This window comes from Catharus ustulatus, chromosome 1 (assembly GCF_009819885.2).
Source record: "Catharus ustulatus isolate bCatUst1 chromosome 1, bCatUst1.pri.v2, whole genome shotgun sequence".
In the NCBI taxonomy this organism is placed as follows: Eukaryota; Metazoa; Chordata; class Aves; order Passeriformes; family Turdidae; genus Catharus; species Catharus ustulatus.
In genome coordinates this window covers 134107280-134123091 of record NC_046221.1, presented here as the reverse complement: position 1 = coordinate 134123091, position 15812 = coordinate 134107280, and positions in this window count along the sequence as shown.

Sequence of the window (15812 nt, the reverse complement as noted above, 5' to 3'; positions counted from 1 at the left end):
ATGTCACTATACCCAGATGGAAAATTGCTACTTAATACTGGCTATGGGTAGAGTTGTGTAAAAATACCATAGAATTTCAGATTAAAAAATGTTGGAAAATTCATTTAAATTAACAGTAACCATAATTTCTTGAAGTCTGAAGGAAGCAAAATATCAGAAAATTAGCTTAGCTTACTGCTATAAGAAAACAAGACTACTTTTAAATATGCTAAGTATAAATACTGAAGAAAGCTCCCGATTGCATTTTTTTCTTTTTTCTTCTGACAGGTACCTTAATTACTGCCTCTCATTTTTTCTAAAAAAAAAAAAAACACCAAACTACATTGCATAATAATTATACGTAGATAAGAAAAATGAATTAATTATTCCCTAGAAGGTACTGTTTGTTCAGATCTAGATTTAAGACTACTCTGAGAGAACTTGTATGTTATTTAACAGGAGCTTTGGAGGAGAGAACATGTATTTTCCTCTATCCACTGTTTTTTCTATGCTGAATTAAATCTCTAACCTATCATGGAAATAAATAGAGATCATTCAAAAGAGTTTAGAAACTGTTCAAAGGCCTATACAGGAAGAATAAATATTTTGCTTCTAACCCTGTTGACACTGTCAACATCTACAGTGAATATTAAAGTATTTTCCTAGCCCTTCCCAAAAGTAACACCCAGAGAAACAGAGTTTCTAGGAACTCAGTCTGGACCTGCTCCGATTCATTTCTCTGAAATACAAGAGGACCCTCTCATAGTGGCAGTGAACGAAATGAAGCTGTTGCAATGCTGAGAACGAGAGTCCCCAGGTGCTCCTTGGCTTCAAGGCACATTGCTGTTTACAGTAGCCTCTCATTTCCAGGGATGGAAACACACATTGTGTAAACATCTCCATTATGCAGTGAGGCTCCAGAGTGTGGCTAAGGACAGCATCTCCTTCCTCCCCTCTCCCCATGCCCTGCAGTCCTGCAGAGAGTGCAGCTTGTTCCTGCTCCCACCCTGCTCCCCCCATCCTTCCCACACTGCCTGCTGCTCCTTCTGCTGCCCTCCTCCGCAGCTGGAAGGTTTCCTACAAATTCATCTAAGGCAGCCTGATCTATAACCCTGGCAACCATTTTACTTTGTCAGTACAGAGAAGTACCCCTTAATAATTCTTCCTTTACTCTCTAAAGGAAATTATACTGAAAAAAGCACCACCTATACCTTGGAAAGTCTGTCACTTCTGGAGAATGAAATATTCACTGACATTCCAGACTGTCCAACTGGCTGGTTTCGAGCTACTGGCAGAAATCTTCCTCTCAGTGTCTGTGCTCGTCACCAAGATGACACTAACTTCTTCTGCAAGCCCTGCTGAAATGCTAAAATATATAATATTAGGAAGAGAATTCACATTGGCTTTTCTTTTAGGAAAACATGAAGGTTTATATTAAACCAATTGATGTAACAAATTTTGCTGATAAACAATAGCTATATCATAAAAGAAAGAAATATTTAATCAGAATGCATCAGAAAATTTAGGTATGTCCATGCTGAATGTTGACTAGGTGGGCACAACGAATGTTAATTTTTCTTTCCAACTTTTGCTGCAGATTTGTTGAATTTAAAAGCCTCTCGACTGCAGTAATAACAATTATGCAATATTTCCTTACTGCCCCCAAGGCAAACTCAGACCCTGACTGAAAGCTGTTTCACATTCTCTCTTTATTTCGTTTATTCCCATATAGATTCTGCAGGATATAGATTCCTCAGGATAAATGTCTTTTTGCTACTTCTATATATTCATGCTGCCATCAGGTAGATACCCTGCTCTGTATTTGTTTGGTTATTGATTTGCGTGGTGATTGGTGAAAGAACTGGTACACTATTTGCCAGGACTGTTTTTTCCAAGAACTACAGTATTTCAACATCCACCCATGGGTACTTCTATTGTTCATACTGTTGACTGAATTACAATTTTGTCCACTGTTCCTGTACTGCATATCAACCTGAATAATATATTGCTTTTGTTAGAATTACTGCCTTAAATCAATGATTCACGATAGCTGAAACAACAGATAAAGTTCTGTCTCCTTTTGTTTGCATTTCAGTGTACCATGGCACTGATCATGAACTCAATGTGGAAGTATCATCTGAATTCAATGTGGAAGTATCTGGATTGAAGGTGAATCAAACCAAATGAAGGCTCAAATGCATCAGTGTATTCCAGCCCTTACTCCATTGTGTCAGTCCTCCCAGTGCAGCACATCCATCTGCTCCTCATCCTTTTCCTCTTTGCCACTGCTTAAAGCAGGTGATCTATCTGAGTCCAGCACTGTTATAACCTTTTTCCTGCTCAAGTGGGCTTATGATGGGCTTAATATGCTTCAAACTTCTGTGAACACAGATGTCAGCGTGTTGAGTTACTGATCTGTGCCACTTCTTGTGTGTGGTTAACTGGCTTAACTCCAGGGAACACAAACTCCACCTGTCCTCTAAGAGGCTTCCTGCCCTGAAGAACAAATTTGCTTTATTTCCTGGTAGATAGACACTTCCATCTGCCAGGTGGATTTTAATTTTCTCAGCTTTACTGGACATCATGTTGTAAGTCACTTAATCAACATGACCTGAATTTTCTAGTGTGGTTAGAATTAGGTTTCAGATTTGGATTGATGTTTAAATCATACATGGAATTTTGATTTATGTTACTAAAGTACAGTAAATTCACGAATACAAGCCACACTGAGTACAAGCCGCATCTCTGGGTGTTGGCAAATATTTCGTTCTTTGTCCATAAATAAGCCGCACCTGATGATAAGCTGCTCTGTCGTTTGCAGCGAGGACCCGCGTGCAACAAAGTTGCCAAATACTAACAGAACCGCGGCAGGGCGGGGTTTACTGGCTCAACTTAGACTGTGCAGGCTCGGCCCGCTAGGGGCTGCTGACGGGGCCAGGTGGCCCAGCCCGGTGGTGCCGCTTGGGGTTGGCCACCGCCTCTGGGTTCGCTCGCCCTGGCCCCGCTCCCGCCGTGGCGCCGGCCTGGCATGGAGAGTGCACCCTGCTCACGCCGCAGCGCCGGCTGGGCACGGAGCACCCCCTGCTCCCGCCGCGGTGGCGGAGGGTGGGGGTAGAGCCCCCCCCACCTCCCCGAGCCGCGGCAATGGCAGCGCGGGCTCCCCTCCTCCTCCCTGAGCTGCGGTAATGGTGACGCGGGCTCCCCCCGTCCTCCCTGAGCCGCGGCAATGGTGGCGCGGGGCCCCCCCGTCTCTCCCCCGGGCTGCAGCAGAGGAGGGAAGAAGAGAGCTCTTCTGCCTCTCTCCCCGCCCCCCGTGCTGCCTGCAGGGAGCCAGGACAACAGAGTAACACTTTGTAACAACCGTGAAATGCCGGCTTTTACTGGCAGGTACTTGGCTCGGCGCCCTGGTTGGCACGTCTGGGGTTGTAAATGTCAGAAAATTATTCACATATTAGCCTCCCCCGAGTATTAGCCACACTTCCGGGTTTCCACCAAAATTTTTGTCGAATTGCTGCGGCTTGTATTCGTGAAATTACTGTATTCTTGACCTTTCAGTTATTATCTTATTTTTTCCAAAGGTAATATTCATCTTAGTATATTTTTCCCATTCCAAGATGCTTGTTCAGAGCTATGATTACTTCTTATACAATCAGGTAATTCTTGGAACTTCAAGTAGATGGTTAAGAAAATTCTAAAGGCTCCCTTGAGCAGTTTAAAGCCCATCAAAAGAGGATTAGAAACAAGAACATTTAAAATCAGACAAATGTACCATAGTAGAGTTTTCTTGCTATGAGGAAGATTTAAATATTAGAACCTTCTTTAGAAATTGAAGATGATTGCATTAAACCAGATATAATAAACTTTCCCACTAAAATCTACATAAAGAGAAGACATTTAAAAAATATCTGGTGACCCAACTTGCTCAAAATAAGATTTTGAACTAAAGATTTAGATACAAATATCTGTTCACAAAAGACATTAAGCTTTCCTACTATGGGATTCTATACCATGCTTTCCTAGAAAACTGAAATGAGAAGTCTACTAGGAAAAGTATGTGGCATGGGTGGGCAGGTTTTGCTTGAAGAAGTTACTGAATTTTTTGATATGGCAGTATTCACATGATCTTTTCCACTAAATATGTCCATGTATTGGTGATTCAAGACTACAGATTGGTGTCCAAGCTACTGACCTTTGAGACAGAAATCAAAAGCTTGTATGTGCAAAAAAGTAGAGAGAAAAAGGTTTTGTCTTTCAGGACGAGATTTTCTGGAGACACAAATCTTTGAGGACATGGTGTTTGTCCTCAGCTGGGTCATGAATCCAGTCCTCTCCCTTTAGAGTAATTGCACATCACTGTCTGTCATCACTTCAGAGCAGGGAAAAGGTGTGCAATCTGTTTTGTAAAATTGTCTCTATCTTCTGTTGTGCCTCATACAAAAGAATTTCCCAAATTATTTTGCATTTATCATTCTCACTATGAGATGTTGTAGCCTTCCATCACCATGAACGTTTTACCTCTCAGACATATAAGTGTTTTAGTGTCATTATAAAGCTGTAACTATCCTTTCTTCTATGTGGCTAATAATTTGATATGGAATTTAATATAAAAATTTAAAAAAACCATTTAAATTGCTTTTGGCAATGAATTCTTATATTCCTGGGAACAAGTAATAACAACAAGACAAGTGGAAAAATGATTGCATATGGTTTTAAAAATTTCCTTTGTTTCTTTTTTTCATAAAGACAAACAGTGAGGAAAACACTGTGGTGTCCAGTGAGGGCAGAGAGGTGGAATCAGGTCTGGGAACAGGTTAATTTTCAAGGAAAGATGTATTTGTATCCCATGAACCAGGTTATGTCCTGGATTCAAATTAAACCAAAATCGCCATGCACAATATATATGTATTTTCAAACTTTTGAATTTCACTTAATCCATGTCAAAAAACTGTTTCCCAAACTTTTTTGAAGGGTTACAAACATATTATCTACCTAGATCCACTTTTGAAAACATATTAAAATACACACTCTTGTACAGGAGACTTAGGGCCTCCTAAATGAGGATAACACTGAACTGGAAGGGACGCTACAAAGATCAGTTGCTTTCTTTAAATTGAAACTTTGAGGATTCAACCACAAAATAAATGGAGGTGTATGAAAGAACATGAAAGGACTTAGCATCTGGTTATTTCTATGGGAGATGCTACATATGTAAACAATATATTTAACTTCGTTAAATCACATAGGCAAATACTTGGAACAGAAACCAAAAAAATCCACTACAGGATGTTAATGCTTTTTAAATTTAGCTCATATTTCTTTTCAGTGAACATGCAATTCTAGAGATGGTTGATTGAAATGTTTAAAATGTTTGAAACTCTCTTCTTACTGAAAACCAATAAATAAATAAATACAGGGTTTCTTTTTACTGTGTTATATAATTTAAAATGTGCTGGATTATATAATGAAGCTGTATGTTGTTCCATCCAGAAATATGTGAAATTAATATTTGAATTTTTGATGATCTCTGATTCCTTTTTCTTAAAAAATCCAAACCTAATGAACCTGAAAGTTCAATATTTTAAAATTATATTGCTTCACTTTTACATTGTTAGAAGAAATTTAAGAATATACTACTCAATAGGACAGAAGACTGAATAACTGTACAGTAAATAAATAGAAAATAGAGTATTACCTATAACACCTGCTTCTGGCACAGTAGCTGCTGACCTTCTCTCTTATTATTTAGAATTTTCTTTCAGTCTCTCATGACTACTAGTAAAACATCTGCAACCTTTGACATTGTAACCATGAGGTTATGTTTTGTACTGAAAAAGTAGATGCACCTCAAGCTGGTCAAAGCTGAATTCCGACAAGATTCTAGGAAGAATTATTTAATAGGCTTGGTTGATGGAGCTTTTAAATTTCTTGCTTTGATATTACTTTGGATATTCTTTTCACTGGACGAAGGAGTTAGATCTGAAATAAAGGCACTTTTTCAATAAACCTCTTCTGAAACATTTGAATGAATAAAATATTAAAAGGTATTTACCAGGAAAGTAAAGACTTTAATTGGCCCTAAGTAATCAAATTAATTGAGTTTGAATCAAAATTTTGCTTGTTTACTACTATTAAAATTTATTTAATTTAATTTGTTTACTGCCCTTCAAATGTTTCTGTTCTAGAAAATAAGTCATGAACATCTGAGTTAGTAGTGTAAAAAAAGTAGCAGAATACTAGAAATACAAATTATTTTGATTTTCTTAAAAAATCTGGACCTCTAGAAACCTTTTATAGTTCACTCTACGTAAAAAAACATTCTGAACTCTGAATGCCAATTATAACACTTTCAAATACAAGCGATGCAAGTGTTTAATCCCTGTGTTCCACTATCAGAGGATCCAGAAGGCATTTCCTTTTGTAACCAAAGGGATTTCTGGGTTTTAAGATAGATGAATGAGCAGGTTTAGAAATGTGCATAAGCCCTGATGGGACAGGAAGGTTTTTGGAGCATTGAATTTTATCCTTTATTATTAAATTAACATCAGTTTGGAGATTAAAAAGAAAAGACCAGTTGCCAGAAAAAATAAATAATGTGCATGTTAATGTTATTACCTGACCTGGAAACTATTTCCATGTTCTGCAGTGGTCTGTCATTTTTAATTTGAAGTCATAAAGAAATATAATTAAGCTGAATTTCTCATTAATAATAGAATGCTTGAAATGAGTAAAAAATAGGCCACCTGCAAGTTGCTATAATACAGTGTGCTTAACTTGAAAATTTAATTATTTCTCTCCACAAAAAGGTAGAGACAGAAAGAGACCCAAGAGTGAGGTAAGACTTTCATTTGAGTTAATCTGATTCCAATTGTTCAGGAAATGGTTAGACTCTGAGAAAGCACCAGTTGTATTAATGCTTTTAAACAAAAATTTATATGTTTTGCACTTCTGTACCATCTTCATCCCATCTTTAACACCAACATCCAGAACCATCACTGAAAGAAGGACTGGAGATTCAAGAGCTGTAACTGATGGACTAATGTTGCCTAAAGAGGTTACATGGAAAGGGACAGACACACAAATTGGGGAAGACAAAAGGCAGTTAAGAAGAAGTGATTTCCTCAATGGTTTAAAGCTCCATTTCACATGAGTTACCCATCCTGGTCTGATTTTTACACTAGACTTTTTCTTTCTCACTGGGCTTCTGCTACTCAGAAAGACCAGTGTGCAAAATTTGTCTGCAGAGCAGAAAATTTTCCCGAAGTGTTCTGAAGAGTCGAATCACTGCTACTGTCAAAAGAAGATTCAGCAAGTTTTTGTCAGACTCTCTGTGCACAGTCGATGTTGTTCAATAATGAATTAAACTGGAGAAAATCTGAGGAGCAAAATAACTGCAATACATGAAATTTTGTAACAGCTTCAGAGCAGAAACTAATGGTCATCCCCAACTCTCAAAGTCTGAACACCAAGTTGTGTAGTTGACATGCTACTGTTTCCTAAGAGGCATAACTGGGTGTCTGCAACTACTTACGGAAATTGTTCAGAGTATTTGCTACATATTTAGCTCTTCTCTTGCAAATGAACAGTTCCATGTTCTGCTTATTACCTCCAAATATTGAAAAACAGCTTTTGCTGTTTTATATTCTTTTCTTGTCAGCATCACCATGCGATATTGATGAACATAAGAAATTATGATGTCCCCCAAACTTGCATTTCCTGTGTAATATTTTTACTTTCTACCAGTTGCACTCCTGTCCTTTCTGAAACACTCTTTTCTGATGTTCTCCATCCTTAACAATTTAAGAAGCTTGACTACAGTCTTTATGTGAGATTAGTTTTTTATGTTTAACAGTTAAAATTTAACAGCAACTGTCATGCGCATGTATTGGTTTTGATTATCTAACAAAGACAAACTTCACATCTGTCACCTATAAAAGGAAAATATTTTCCTCCTCTTCTGGAACAAAATTGGAAAAAAAAACAACTTCAATTTGGATTTCAACCTCCTTACTTAGCCAAATTGAAGGAAGACCAGATCTAAAAGGAAAATGCAGAGATAATTCTGATATGATATGTTTGAGTTTGGATTGAAGCCTAAAGCTCCTTCCCCCACTGCTGCAATTTAACCTTCAGTCCGGATTCAATCTGCTCTTTAACAGAGTTATCTAAAAGGGTAATGTTTAAGACAAACTTTTGTAAAGTTCTACTAAAATGTTCCTGTTATTAATTTATGAAGATATTGGGGATAACGGTAAGATTTTTCAGAGTTCATAAGTAACTTCATTTCCTAAGGAAATGAGGCTTATGTGTGTATATATATATCTGCATGAAACCTCTTATCAGCTTTTAGAGCCTCTCTCCCATCTCAATCATAATAAGTGGAAGAGTGCAAGACTTTGTTTCTATGAATCATAAAAACAGAATCTTGGATAAAGCAGAAAAACTGTATTAGGCAGAGGTTATAGTGTGCAACCCTTACATTTCATAGGGACAATCTGGCGCAGGAACTCACACTCAATATACAAATCAATAGGAAAGTGAGTTTGGTTGCTTCTGCTCCTTGCAGCATCATACTTATGGTACTACACTGTGCAGCAATCATTTTGAGAGAAAACTTTGACTTTTGCGTTCATTAGCAATGATGGCATTCACTTCTGTCAAGGACCACAAACCACATTACATCCTTTCTTGACAAAAAACTGAGGGCTCATATAAAACATCTTCCACCCTGGTTAGTTACTAAATTATTTTTTCTTATTCTTGTCTCATTCTCAAAATTCCAGTTTCTCCAAACAAGACAAATTAGAAAAGGAAGAATAAATAAGAGACCTCTATGTGTTATGAAACAAAACCTAGGAGAAGATATTGAACAAAAGACAGGACTGATTGTTTTAATCTACAAAGGAAAAGCAGTTAAAACCATGTGGTTCATAAGACACACAAATTATCAGCCCTTTTGACTACATCCTCTCCATAATTTTATGAAAAGATAGGATTATTTTGCTTGTAGGCTTCCCAGTATTTTCTAGATATTACAAAAATCTTTCACTTTTTACTTTGGTTTCTCCCTCTCTCCACCAACAGGCTAGGAACCTAATTTAAATGCTTTATAAACATTTTCCATTGCTGTTTTGTAGATAAAAGACTAAACCTAGCATATAGCCCAAACAGCTTTCACATCTCTCCTCATCCTGCAACCAGTAACTGCTATTGATGCTATCACAACAAATTTTCTCAGAGGGGAAAAACAGTCTAAGGATTAGAGTGTTCAATTTTCAAGATCTGATTTTGATTCTCTGCTGTACCACAAATACATTATGTGATACTGAGGCCATACCTATAGCAGGATTGAGGTTCAAAAAGACTTAATAACATTTAGAGACCTAACCTTTCATTTGAACATGCTTCACGACCCAATAGTTCTGTTTGCTCTGGAAAATTTCTCACTATGTTAGAAATGTTGCATCAGGAAATTTTGCATACAAATAGAAATTCCATGAACAAAAAAAAAATCTATTGAAGAGATTTTTTGAAATTCAAAAATTTTATTCTCTGAAGTCCTGTGAAGTAAAGATTTTTAAATCATGTCCTCATAAGTGTGAGCTCTTTTAAAGAAGGCTTTATGGTATCTGACATTTTGACATATATATAACAATAGATATTCTTATTACTAAACAAACATTTTTATTCTTCCTGTAGGAAAATACACCTCCTCCCACACAATTTTCCTATAAAGATTTCCAATGTGGGCATTGTAATTTTACTATTTATCTTAAACTAGTCATGTATTTGAACAATACTCTGTATAACTGGCCAGCGATTGCACACCAGACGTGAGAAACAAAGAAACTGGAAACCACACCAGATACAGTCAATAGCAAAAAAAGAAAAAAAAAATCCTGCCACATAATTATATGTGAATTATACTGTCCTTTTAGATACTGTTGCTTGTGGTTCCTTTGAAATTTACTTATGTGGTGGAGGAATTTATCTTTTCTCAGGGAAAAATAAAAATAGATTTAAGTCATGGTTCAGATGCAGATCTAGCAGAATTTTTGACTCATTAATAAATGGCCAAATATTTCAGGCTTGCTTAAATGTTAAAAATGAAATTTTGATGAATTTCAGGCATATATGACTGTAGTCTCAGTATTTCACAGCTCCTGACACTTCTCCCTTCTCATGAAGGCTCTATATTAAGTAAACTGAAATATTCAAATTGTTCACAATATGCAGGGGCTATTACATGCAAACCCACTCAAGTCAAACAGATGACTTGGAAATCAGAGCTAAATTGGACAGAAGTAAGGTAGCCTTTCATTTACTTCCAACCACAGACTGACGTAACCTGACATAACCTGTTGTAGTCTACAGGAGGGTTAGGGGCTTTGGAAGAAAAGATCTTTTGGAGAATATCTTCCATGGGAAGTGGTTACTAATAATCTTCTTGTTCATCTTACCTGGATATTCTCCAAGCTTTGTAAAAGGATGGGGAGGAAAAAAGAATTTAGAAAAAAATAAAAAGAGGGAAAGAAAACTTTAGGCAGCTTTGAAAGAATATTAGTTATACTGAACAAAAGCTCTTCCAGCCACATGGTCTGGAGAGAGCGTGAGTACTAGTACTTAGGGACAAAACATCTAAAACACTTGTTACTCTTGCCTAGATACTTTGGGGCTTCAGACAGGAGAACAGTTGTATCTTTAAGGCTGGTATTTCTATTTTTAAACACTAAATCTTGGGCATTTTTGGACTGCACTATAACATAACACAAAACAAGACTCTCCAAATAAGCAATTCTTTTATAAATAACATGATTTATAGGTTTTTCTTTTAACACTTGTTTTTACATTCTAGAGTATTTTCTTAAAGAAAAAATAAATGTATTTATTGCCTTTGTTTAGGCAACTTGCTTTTTAGCACAGGTTCTTGGATGCTTTATAAGGAGAAAAAAGTTTGTCTAAATTTCCAAAGATAACATTTAAGGATCCTGTACTATACTAACGCTATATATCAATGTATTGCTGTGATATTGCTGTTGTGGGAAGAGTTACAGTGATTTAATTGAATTACCTTGTCCTGCAATTTCAAATGATGGCTAATCAGATTTTTTTTTAAATAAAATATTTATTAAGACAAATGAACAGACAAAAGATAACAGGTAAAAGATCTTTATCAGAATAACTGTACAGTATAAAACTAGAAGAACTACTGGTAGATTAGATATTCAATGGAGATAAAAGTATATCAGGATAAAATATTAGTTAAATACTCTGAGATATAAGAATGAAGTAATGACTTTCACTGACTTTTCTTGCAATTTATATAAATGTAAGAAGATAAACAAAACCAAGTCCAGATTATTTTAGTCTTTAGAACTTTGGAGTTTGTATAATATAAATGTGTGGAGTCTGAAGGTTTCAATCTTCTTTTATTTTCTGACTTTCATTTTCTAACTTAAAAATTTTCAAAAAATGTCTAGTTTTTACCAGTCAAGTGCCACATGCTCACTCTTTCTTGGCACAGGAATGGTCTCTGGTGTGCAGAGGGAATTACCCTGCATTCAAAGAATTAACCTGTTTTACAGTGTACAAATTGCCTCTTAGGAAAATTTACTTATCCACTGCATAACTAGATTGAGTATCTTGCATATACCTTGTTTGTTGAGGTCTTCACATTGCTTTTGAAGCTATGTCTAGAAATTATGTTCTGTTCTGTATTTTCTTTGTTAATGAAGTAGTTATTTAAAAAGAATCTTTCTAAACCATGACTTGTGACCTGAGTGTTATAGAATAAATGGTCAAAACTCTCTACATTCTGATGTTGTTTGTGCTGTGGGAGTACATAGCTCTACTTTCACACACACCTAATATTTTTACTTGTGTGTTAATCCTGCACACTCGAGGATCCTGCACAGGGGTCTTTGATCCCTTTAGATGTCTGCAGTAATTTATTATATTATATCACAATATGCTTGAGAAACAGAGATTTTAATCAAGTGAGCATATCTATTGCATATATATATAGATATAATTTTTTTAAAATTACACTTATTTTTATGTATTAATCCAGATAAATTAAAGTTTTTCTTTTGTATCTTGATCATATGTTTAAAAAAAAATGCAGTACTTTCACAAGCCCTACATGTTCAGTCAGGCTTGTGTATTCAAGCATAAATCAAATATGAATAATAAAGGCTCTGGCTCCAGGCTGCACAAGTTGAGATTGAGAGGACCTTTCCATGAATGTATAGGTTTTATCTAATTTAAACTTCTAACTAGCTCTTTGTCAGTTGCTGGCCACTCCTCTTGTGCAGAGTCAGCAGATCTGGAAGAAATACTTTTGCTCAACACCTAACAGATGGTGCCACTTAAGATGAGGCTGATTCAGCACCGGGGCTACAAATATTTCAAAAGCGATTGAAAGATTTTGTTAGCTTTTACTTTCTTAGCTCACAACATATTTCTACAAAAATACGGAGGAAAATTACTCCTGTTTCCTGAATTGGACAGAAGACCGTGGATATTACATCCTTGGAAGAAATTTGTTGCTCTCTTTGAAATGACTGCTGTTCTTTTTCTCACACCGTTTGCGTCATTGCCCAACAAAATTCTACAAATAAGAATGAAGATTTCTTGTGTAAGAGCCAATTATTTATATCTAACACATAACCAATCACGATAGTTGTTCATGACAACCATGTACAGCAGAGCCACAGAACTGGACTGACACCTTATCTCTGCACCCATGAAAGAAATAGCCCCCACCTAAGAGAATCTCAGTCAATAAAAAACAGACAAAAGAATGGGGATTAAAGAAGGATTACACTTCCAAAATATCATGAGAAACCTCGTATTTCACTGGACATCATCTAACATTCCAGTCATGCCCTCTCCTCTGCAGCTGACATACTTGCTGGCAAGCCAAATTACCTCTTTTTCATTCTCTACTCCATGTGCTTTTAGAGAGAAGATTCTGTGGATCTAAGATTGTGTCTCACACTGGATTATAATCTTACTCTATACCAGAGATTCTGAAATGTTTTTCTAAGAAAAAATAATATTAATGAATGATGAAATTGATGATTGACAGATATTCCTTAAATTATCTTCTATTTTTTTTTTTTTATTTTAAATTTTAACAGCTGGCTTCATAAAGTGAAAGATATACATTCATTCTAGTGCTGGCTCACCATCAAGATCATATTTCTTCATTCTTACTTTTGCAGTTGGAACGTATCTCATAGAAATCCCATGGCACAAATCTCTTCTGCACTTGTAAACTCTTTCACTTGCAGGCTGATAATATAAGCATGACTTTCTGTCACATTAACACATTGGTTAAGTTTTCATTTTATTAGAATGGAACATAAACAATTCTGGCCTCAGGGACAATGTTAGGAATGTCACTGATGGATTTTTTCCTGTGTTATCCCTTGCCTGTACTTGTTTATGTGCTATCTTTTGCACATAAATTTTTTATTTACATAATCCTAGTTTTTTATATCACATTTATATGGTATAATATACACTTTGCTCAAACTCCTATTTCCCTAACTTTGCTGTCAAAACGACATTGATTCAATGATGAATACCGACTAACTGAAAAAAAGAAGAAAAGAGTAAGAACAATCTAAGAACAACCTTACAACGTAGGGGAAATCAAAAGCATATTACAGAGAGAGTACAGTCCTTTATAAAAAAGGAAATCTGCGGTCACATGGTTAAGATTGACCCAACTTAAGGGTGTATACCATTCTAACTGTTAGCTATAGGTGCACCTAGCTACTCATGTTACTTCATGAGTCCCCATCTACCCTATAAAAAATATAACTTTTCAGGAATGATGTCACGTGAGGAAGATAATGTTAGAATGTCCCATGTTTGCTACTAGATAAAATGACTTTAACTTCATATCTGTAAAGTTATGCAGTTATTTCTCAAGTCCTTCCTATACAAAACAATAATTTTATCCAACTGGATGTTTTTGTTTAAGTTTCAGCTATTTGGCCAACTTGCAATCTGTAAGATTTCAGAAAATGCCCATTCCCGGTAAATTAATTTAGTGTAGACTAAATGTCAATTATGTAAGCTTAAATGCTTCCTAAAAGCAAGTACAGTTCATCACTACTGGAGCAGGGATTACTTATTTACCTCTTCTGCTGTCGTAAAACTTTTCTAAGGTATAAAATGCAATTACAGTAGTTTCACGAATACAAGCCGCACGGATTATAAGCCGCACCCCTGGTGCCTCGACAATGTTGCTGTCTTTGTCAATAGATAAGCCGCACCCCGAATATTAGCCGCACTTTCGTTCGTAGCGAGAATCCGTGCGCAGCTTTCACAAATTGGCCAATTAGTAACAGGATCGCGGCATAGCGGGCTTTACTGGCTCGGGGCGGGGCCAGGAAGGCTCGGCCCGCTCATGGTGGCCGACGGGGCCGGGTGGCCCAGCTCAGCGCCACGGCTCGGCGGGGCTGGCCGGGTGGTGCTGCGGCCACCGCTGGGCTCGCTGGCCCCCCTCTCCCGTCAGCACCGCCCCGCTGCCGCGTTCGCTAGCCCCGCCGGCGGGTTCGCCGGCCGCGGCGCGCCACGTTCCCCAGCCCCGCCGCCGGGCTCGCCGACCGCGGCGCGCCGCGTTCCCCAGCCCCGCCGCCGGGCTCGCCGACCGCGGCGCGCCGCGTTCCCCAGCCCCGCCGCCGGGCTCGCCGGCCGCGGCGCGCCCCGTTCCCCAGCCCCGCCGCCGGGCTCGCCGGCCACGGCGCGCCCCGTTCCCCAGCCCCGCCGCCGGGCTCGCCGGCCGCGGCGCGCCGCGTTCCCTAGCCCCGCCGCCGGGTTCGCCGGCCGCCCCCTCCCGTCTGCACCACCGCCGTGTTTCCTCGCCCTGGCCGGCACTGCAGGCCCCTGCACCGCCGGGCTCCCCCACGCTGCTGGCCCCGATTCTGCTGGGCTTCCCCCGCTGCCAGGCAGCCCCACCCGTCGGCCTTCCTGCTTCTGCCATGCTCCCCTGCACTGCTAGCCCCAGTTCTCCCAGGCTCCCCCGCCCTGCTGGCCCGGGCTCTGCCGCCCCCCTGCCCCGCCCTGCTGGCTCAGGCTCTGTCGCCCGCCCCCCGCACTGCTGGCCCCGCCTCTGCCAGGCTTTCCCACCTCAGCCGGGGCCGGCCGGGCTCCAGCTTGGCTTGGGGCTGCCGCGGGCTGTCACTTCCGTGTTGGCAGCTTTTAGAATTTTGTCAATGTATTAGCCGCCCCGGAATATTGGCCGCACTTCCGGGTTTCCACCAAACTTTTGGTCAAATTGGTGCGGCTTGTATTCGTGAAATTACTGTAAAATCTCAGCATGTAGCTATCTCTTTATCAGAACTGAGAGTGGAAAGCTCAGTGATGACAAATTCTTTTTAGACCTTCTTTAAATTGATTCCTAGAAAGGACCTAGGATGAAAGTCAAAACTGAATTTTAATTTTCAGTGATCATCTTTTAAAGACCACTGTAATTACAAAAAAATAATTAAAAATCTTCCTGGTTCCAGCCAGGAAGGGGTTAATTTTGCAGTAGGTCCTTTTCCAGAAGGTACATGGCTAGGACCTGGAGGTTATTCTGTACCACCTCACATCATGCAGAGTGGACAGGGAAGGAAGGGATTCCTTCTGGCAGGTAGGGTGAGGCAATTAGCCAGGGTAAGGTCCTGTACTGCATGGTAAGTAACCTTTGTGAATCATTTGCCTTCTTCTGCACTCTTTTATTAATATTATTGCTGTTGCTGTTCATATTCTTATCTAATTGATGTTTCCAGTAACATTTTATTATCTCAACCCCTGATCTTTGCCTTCTGTATTAACTT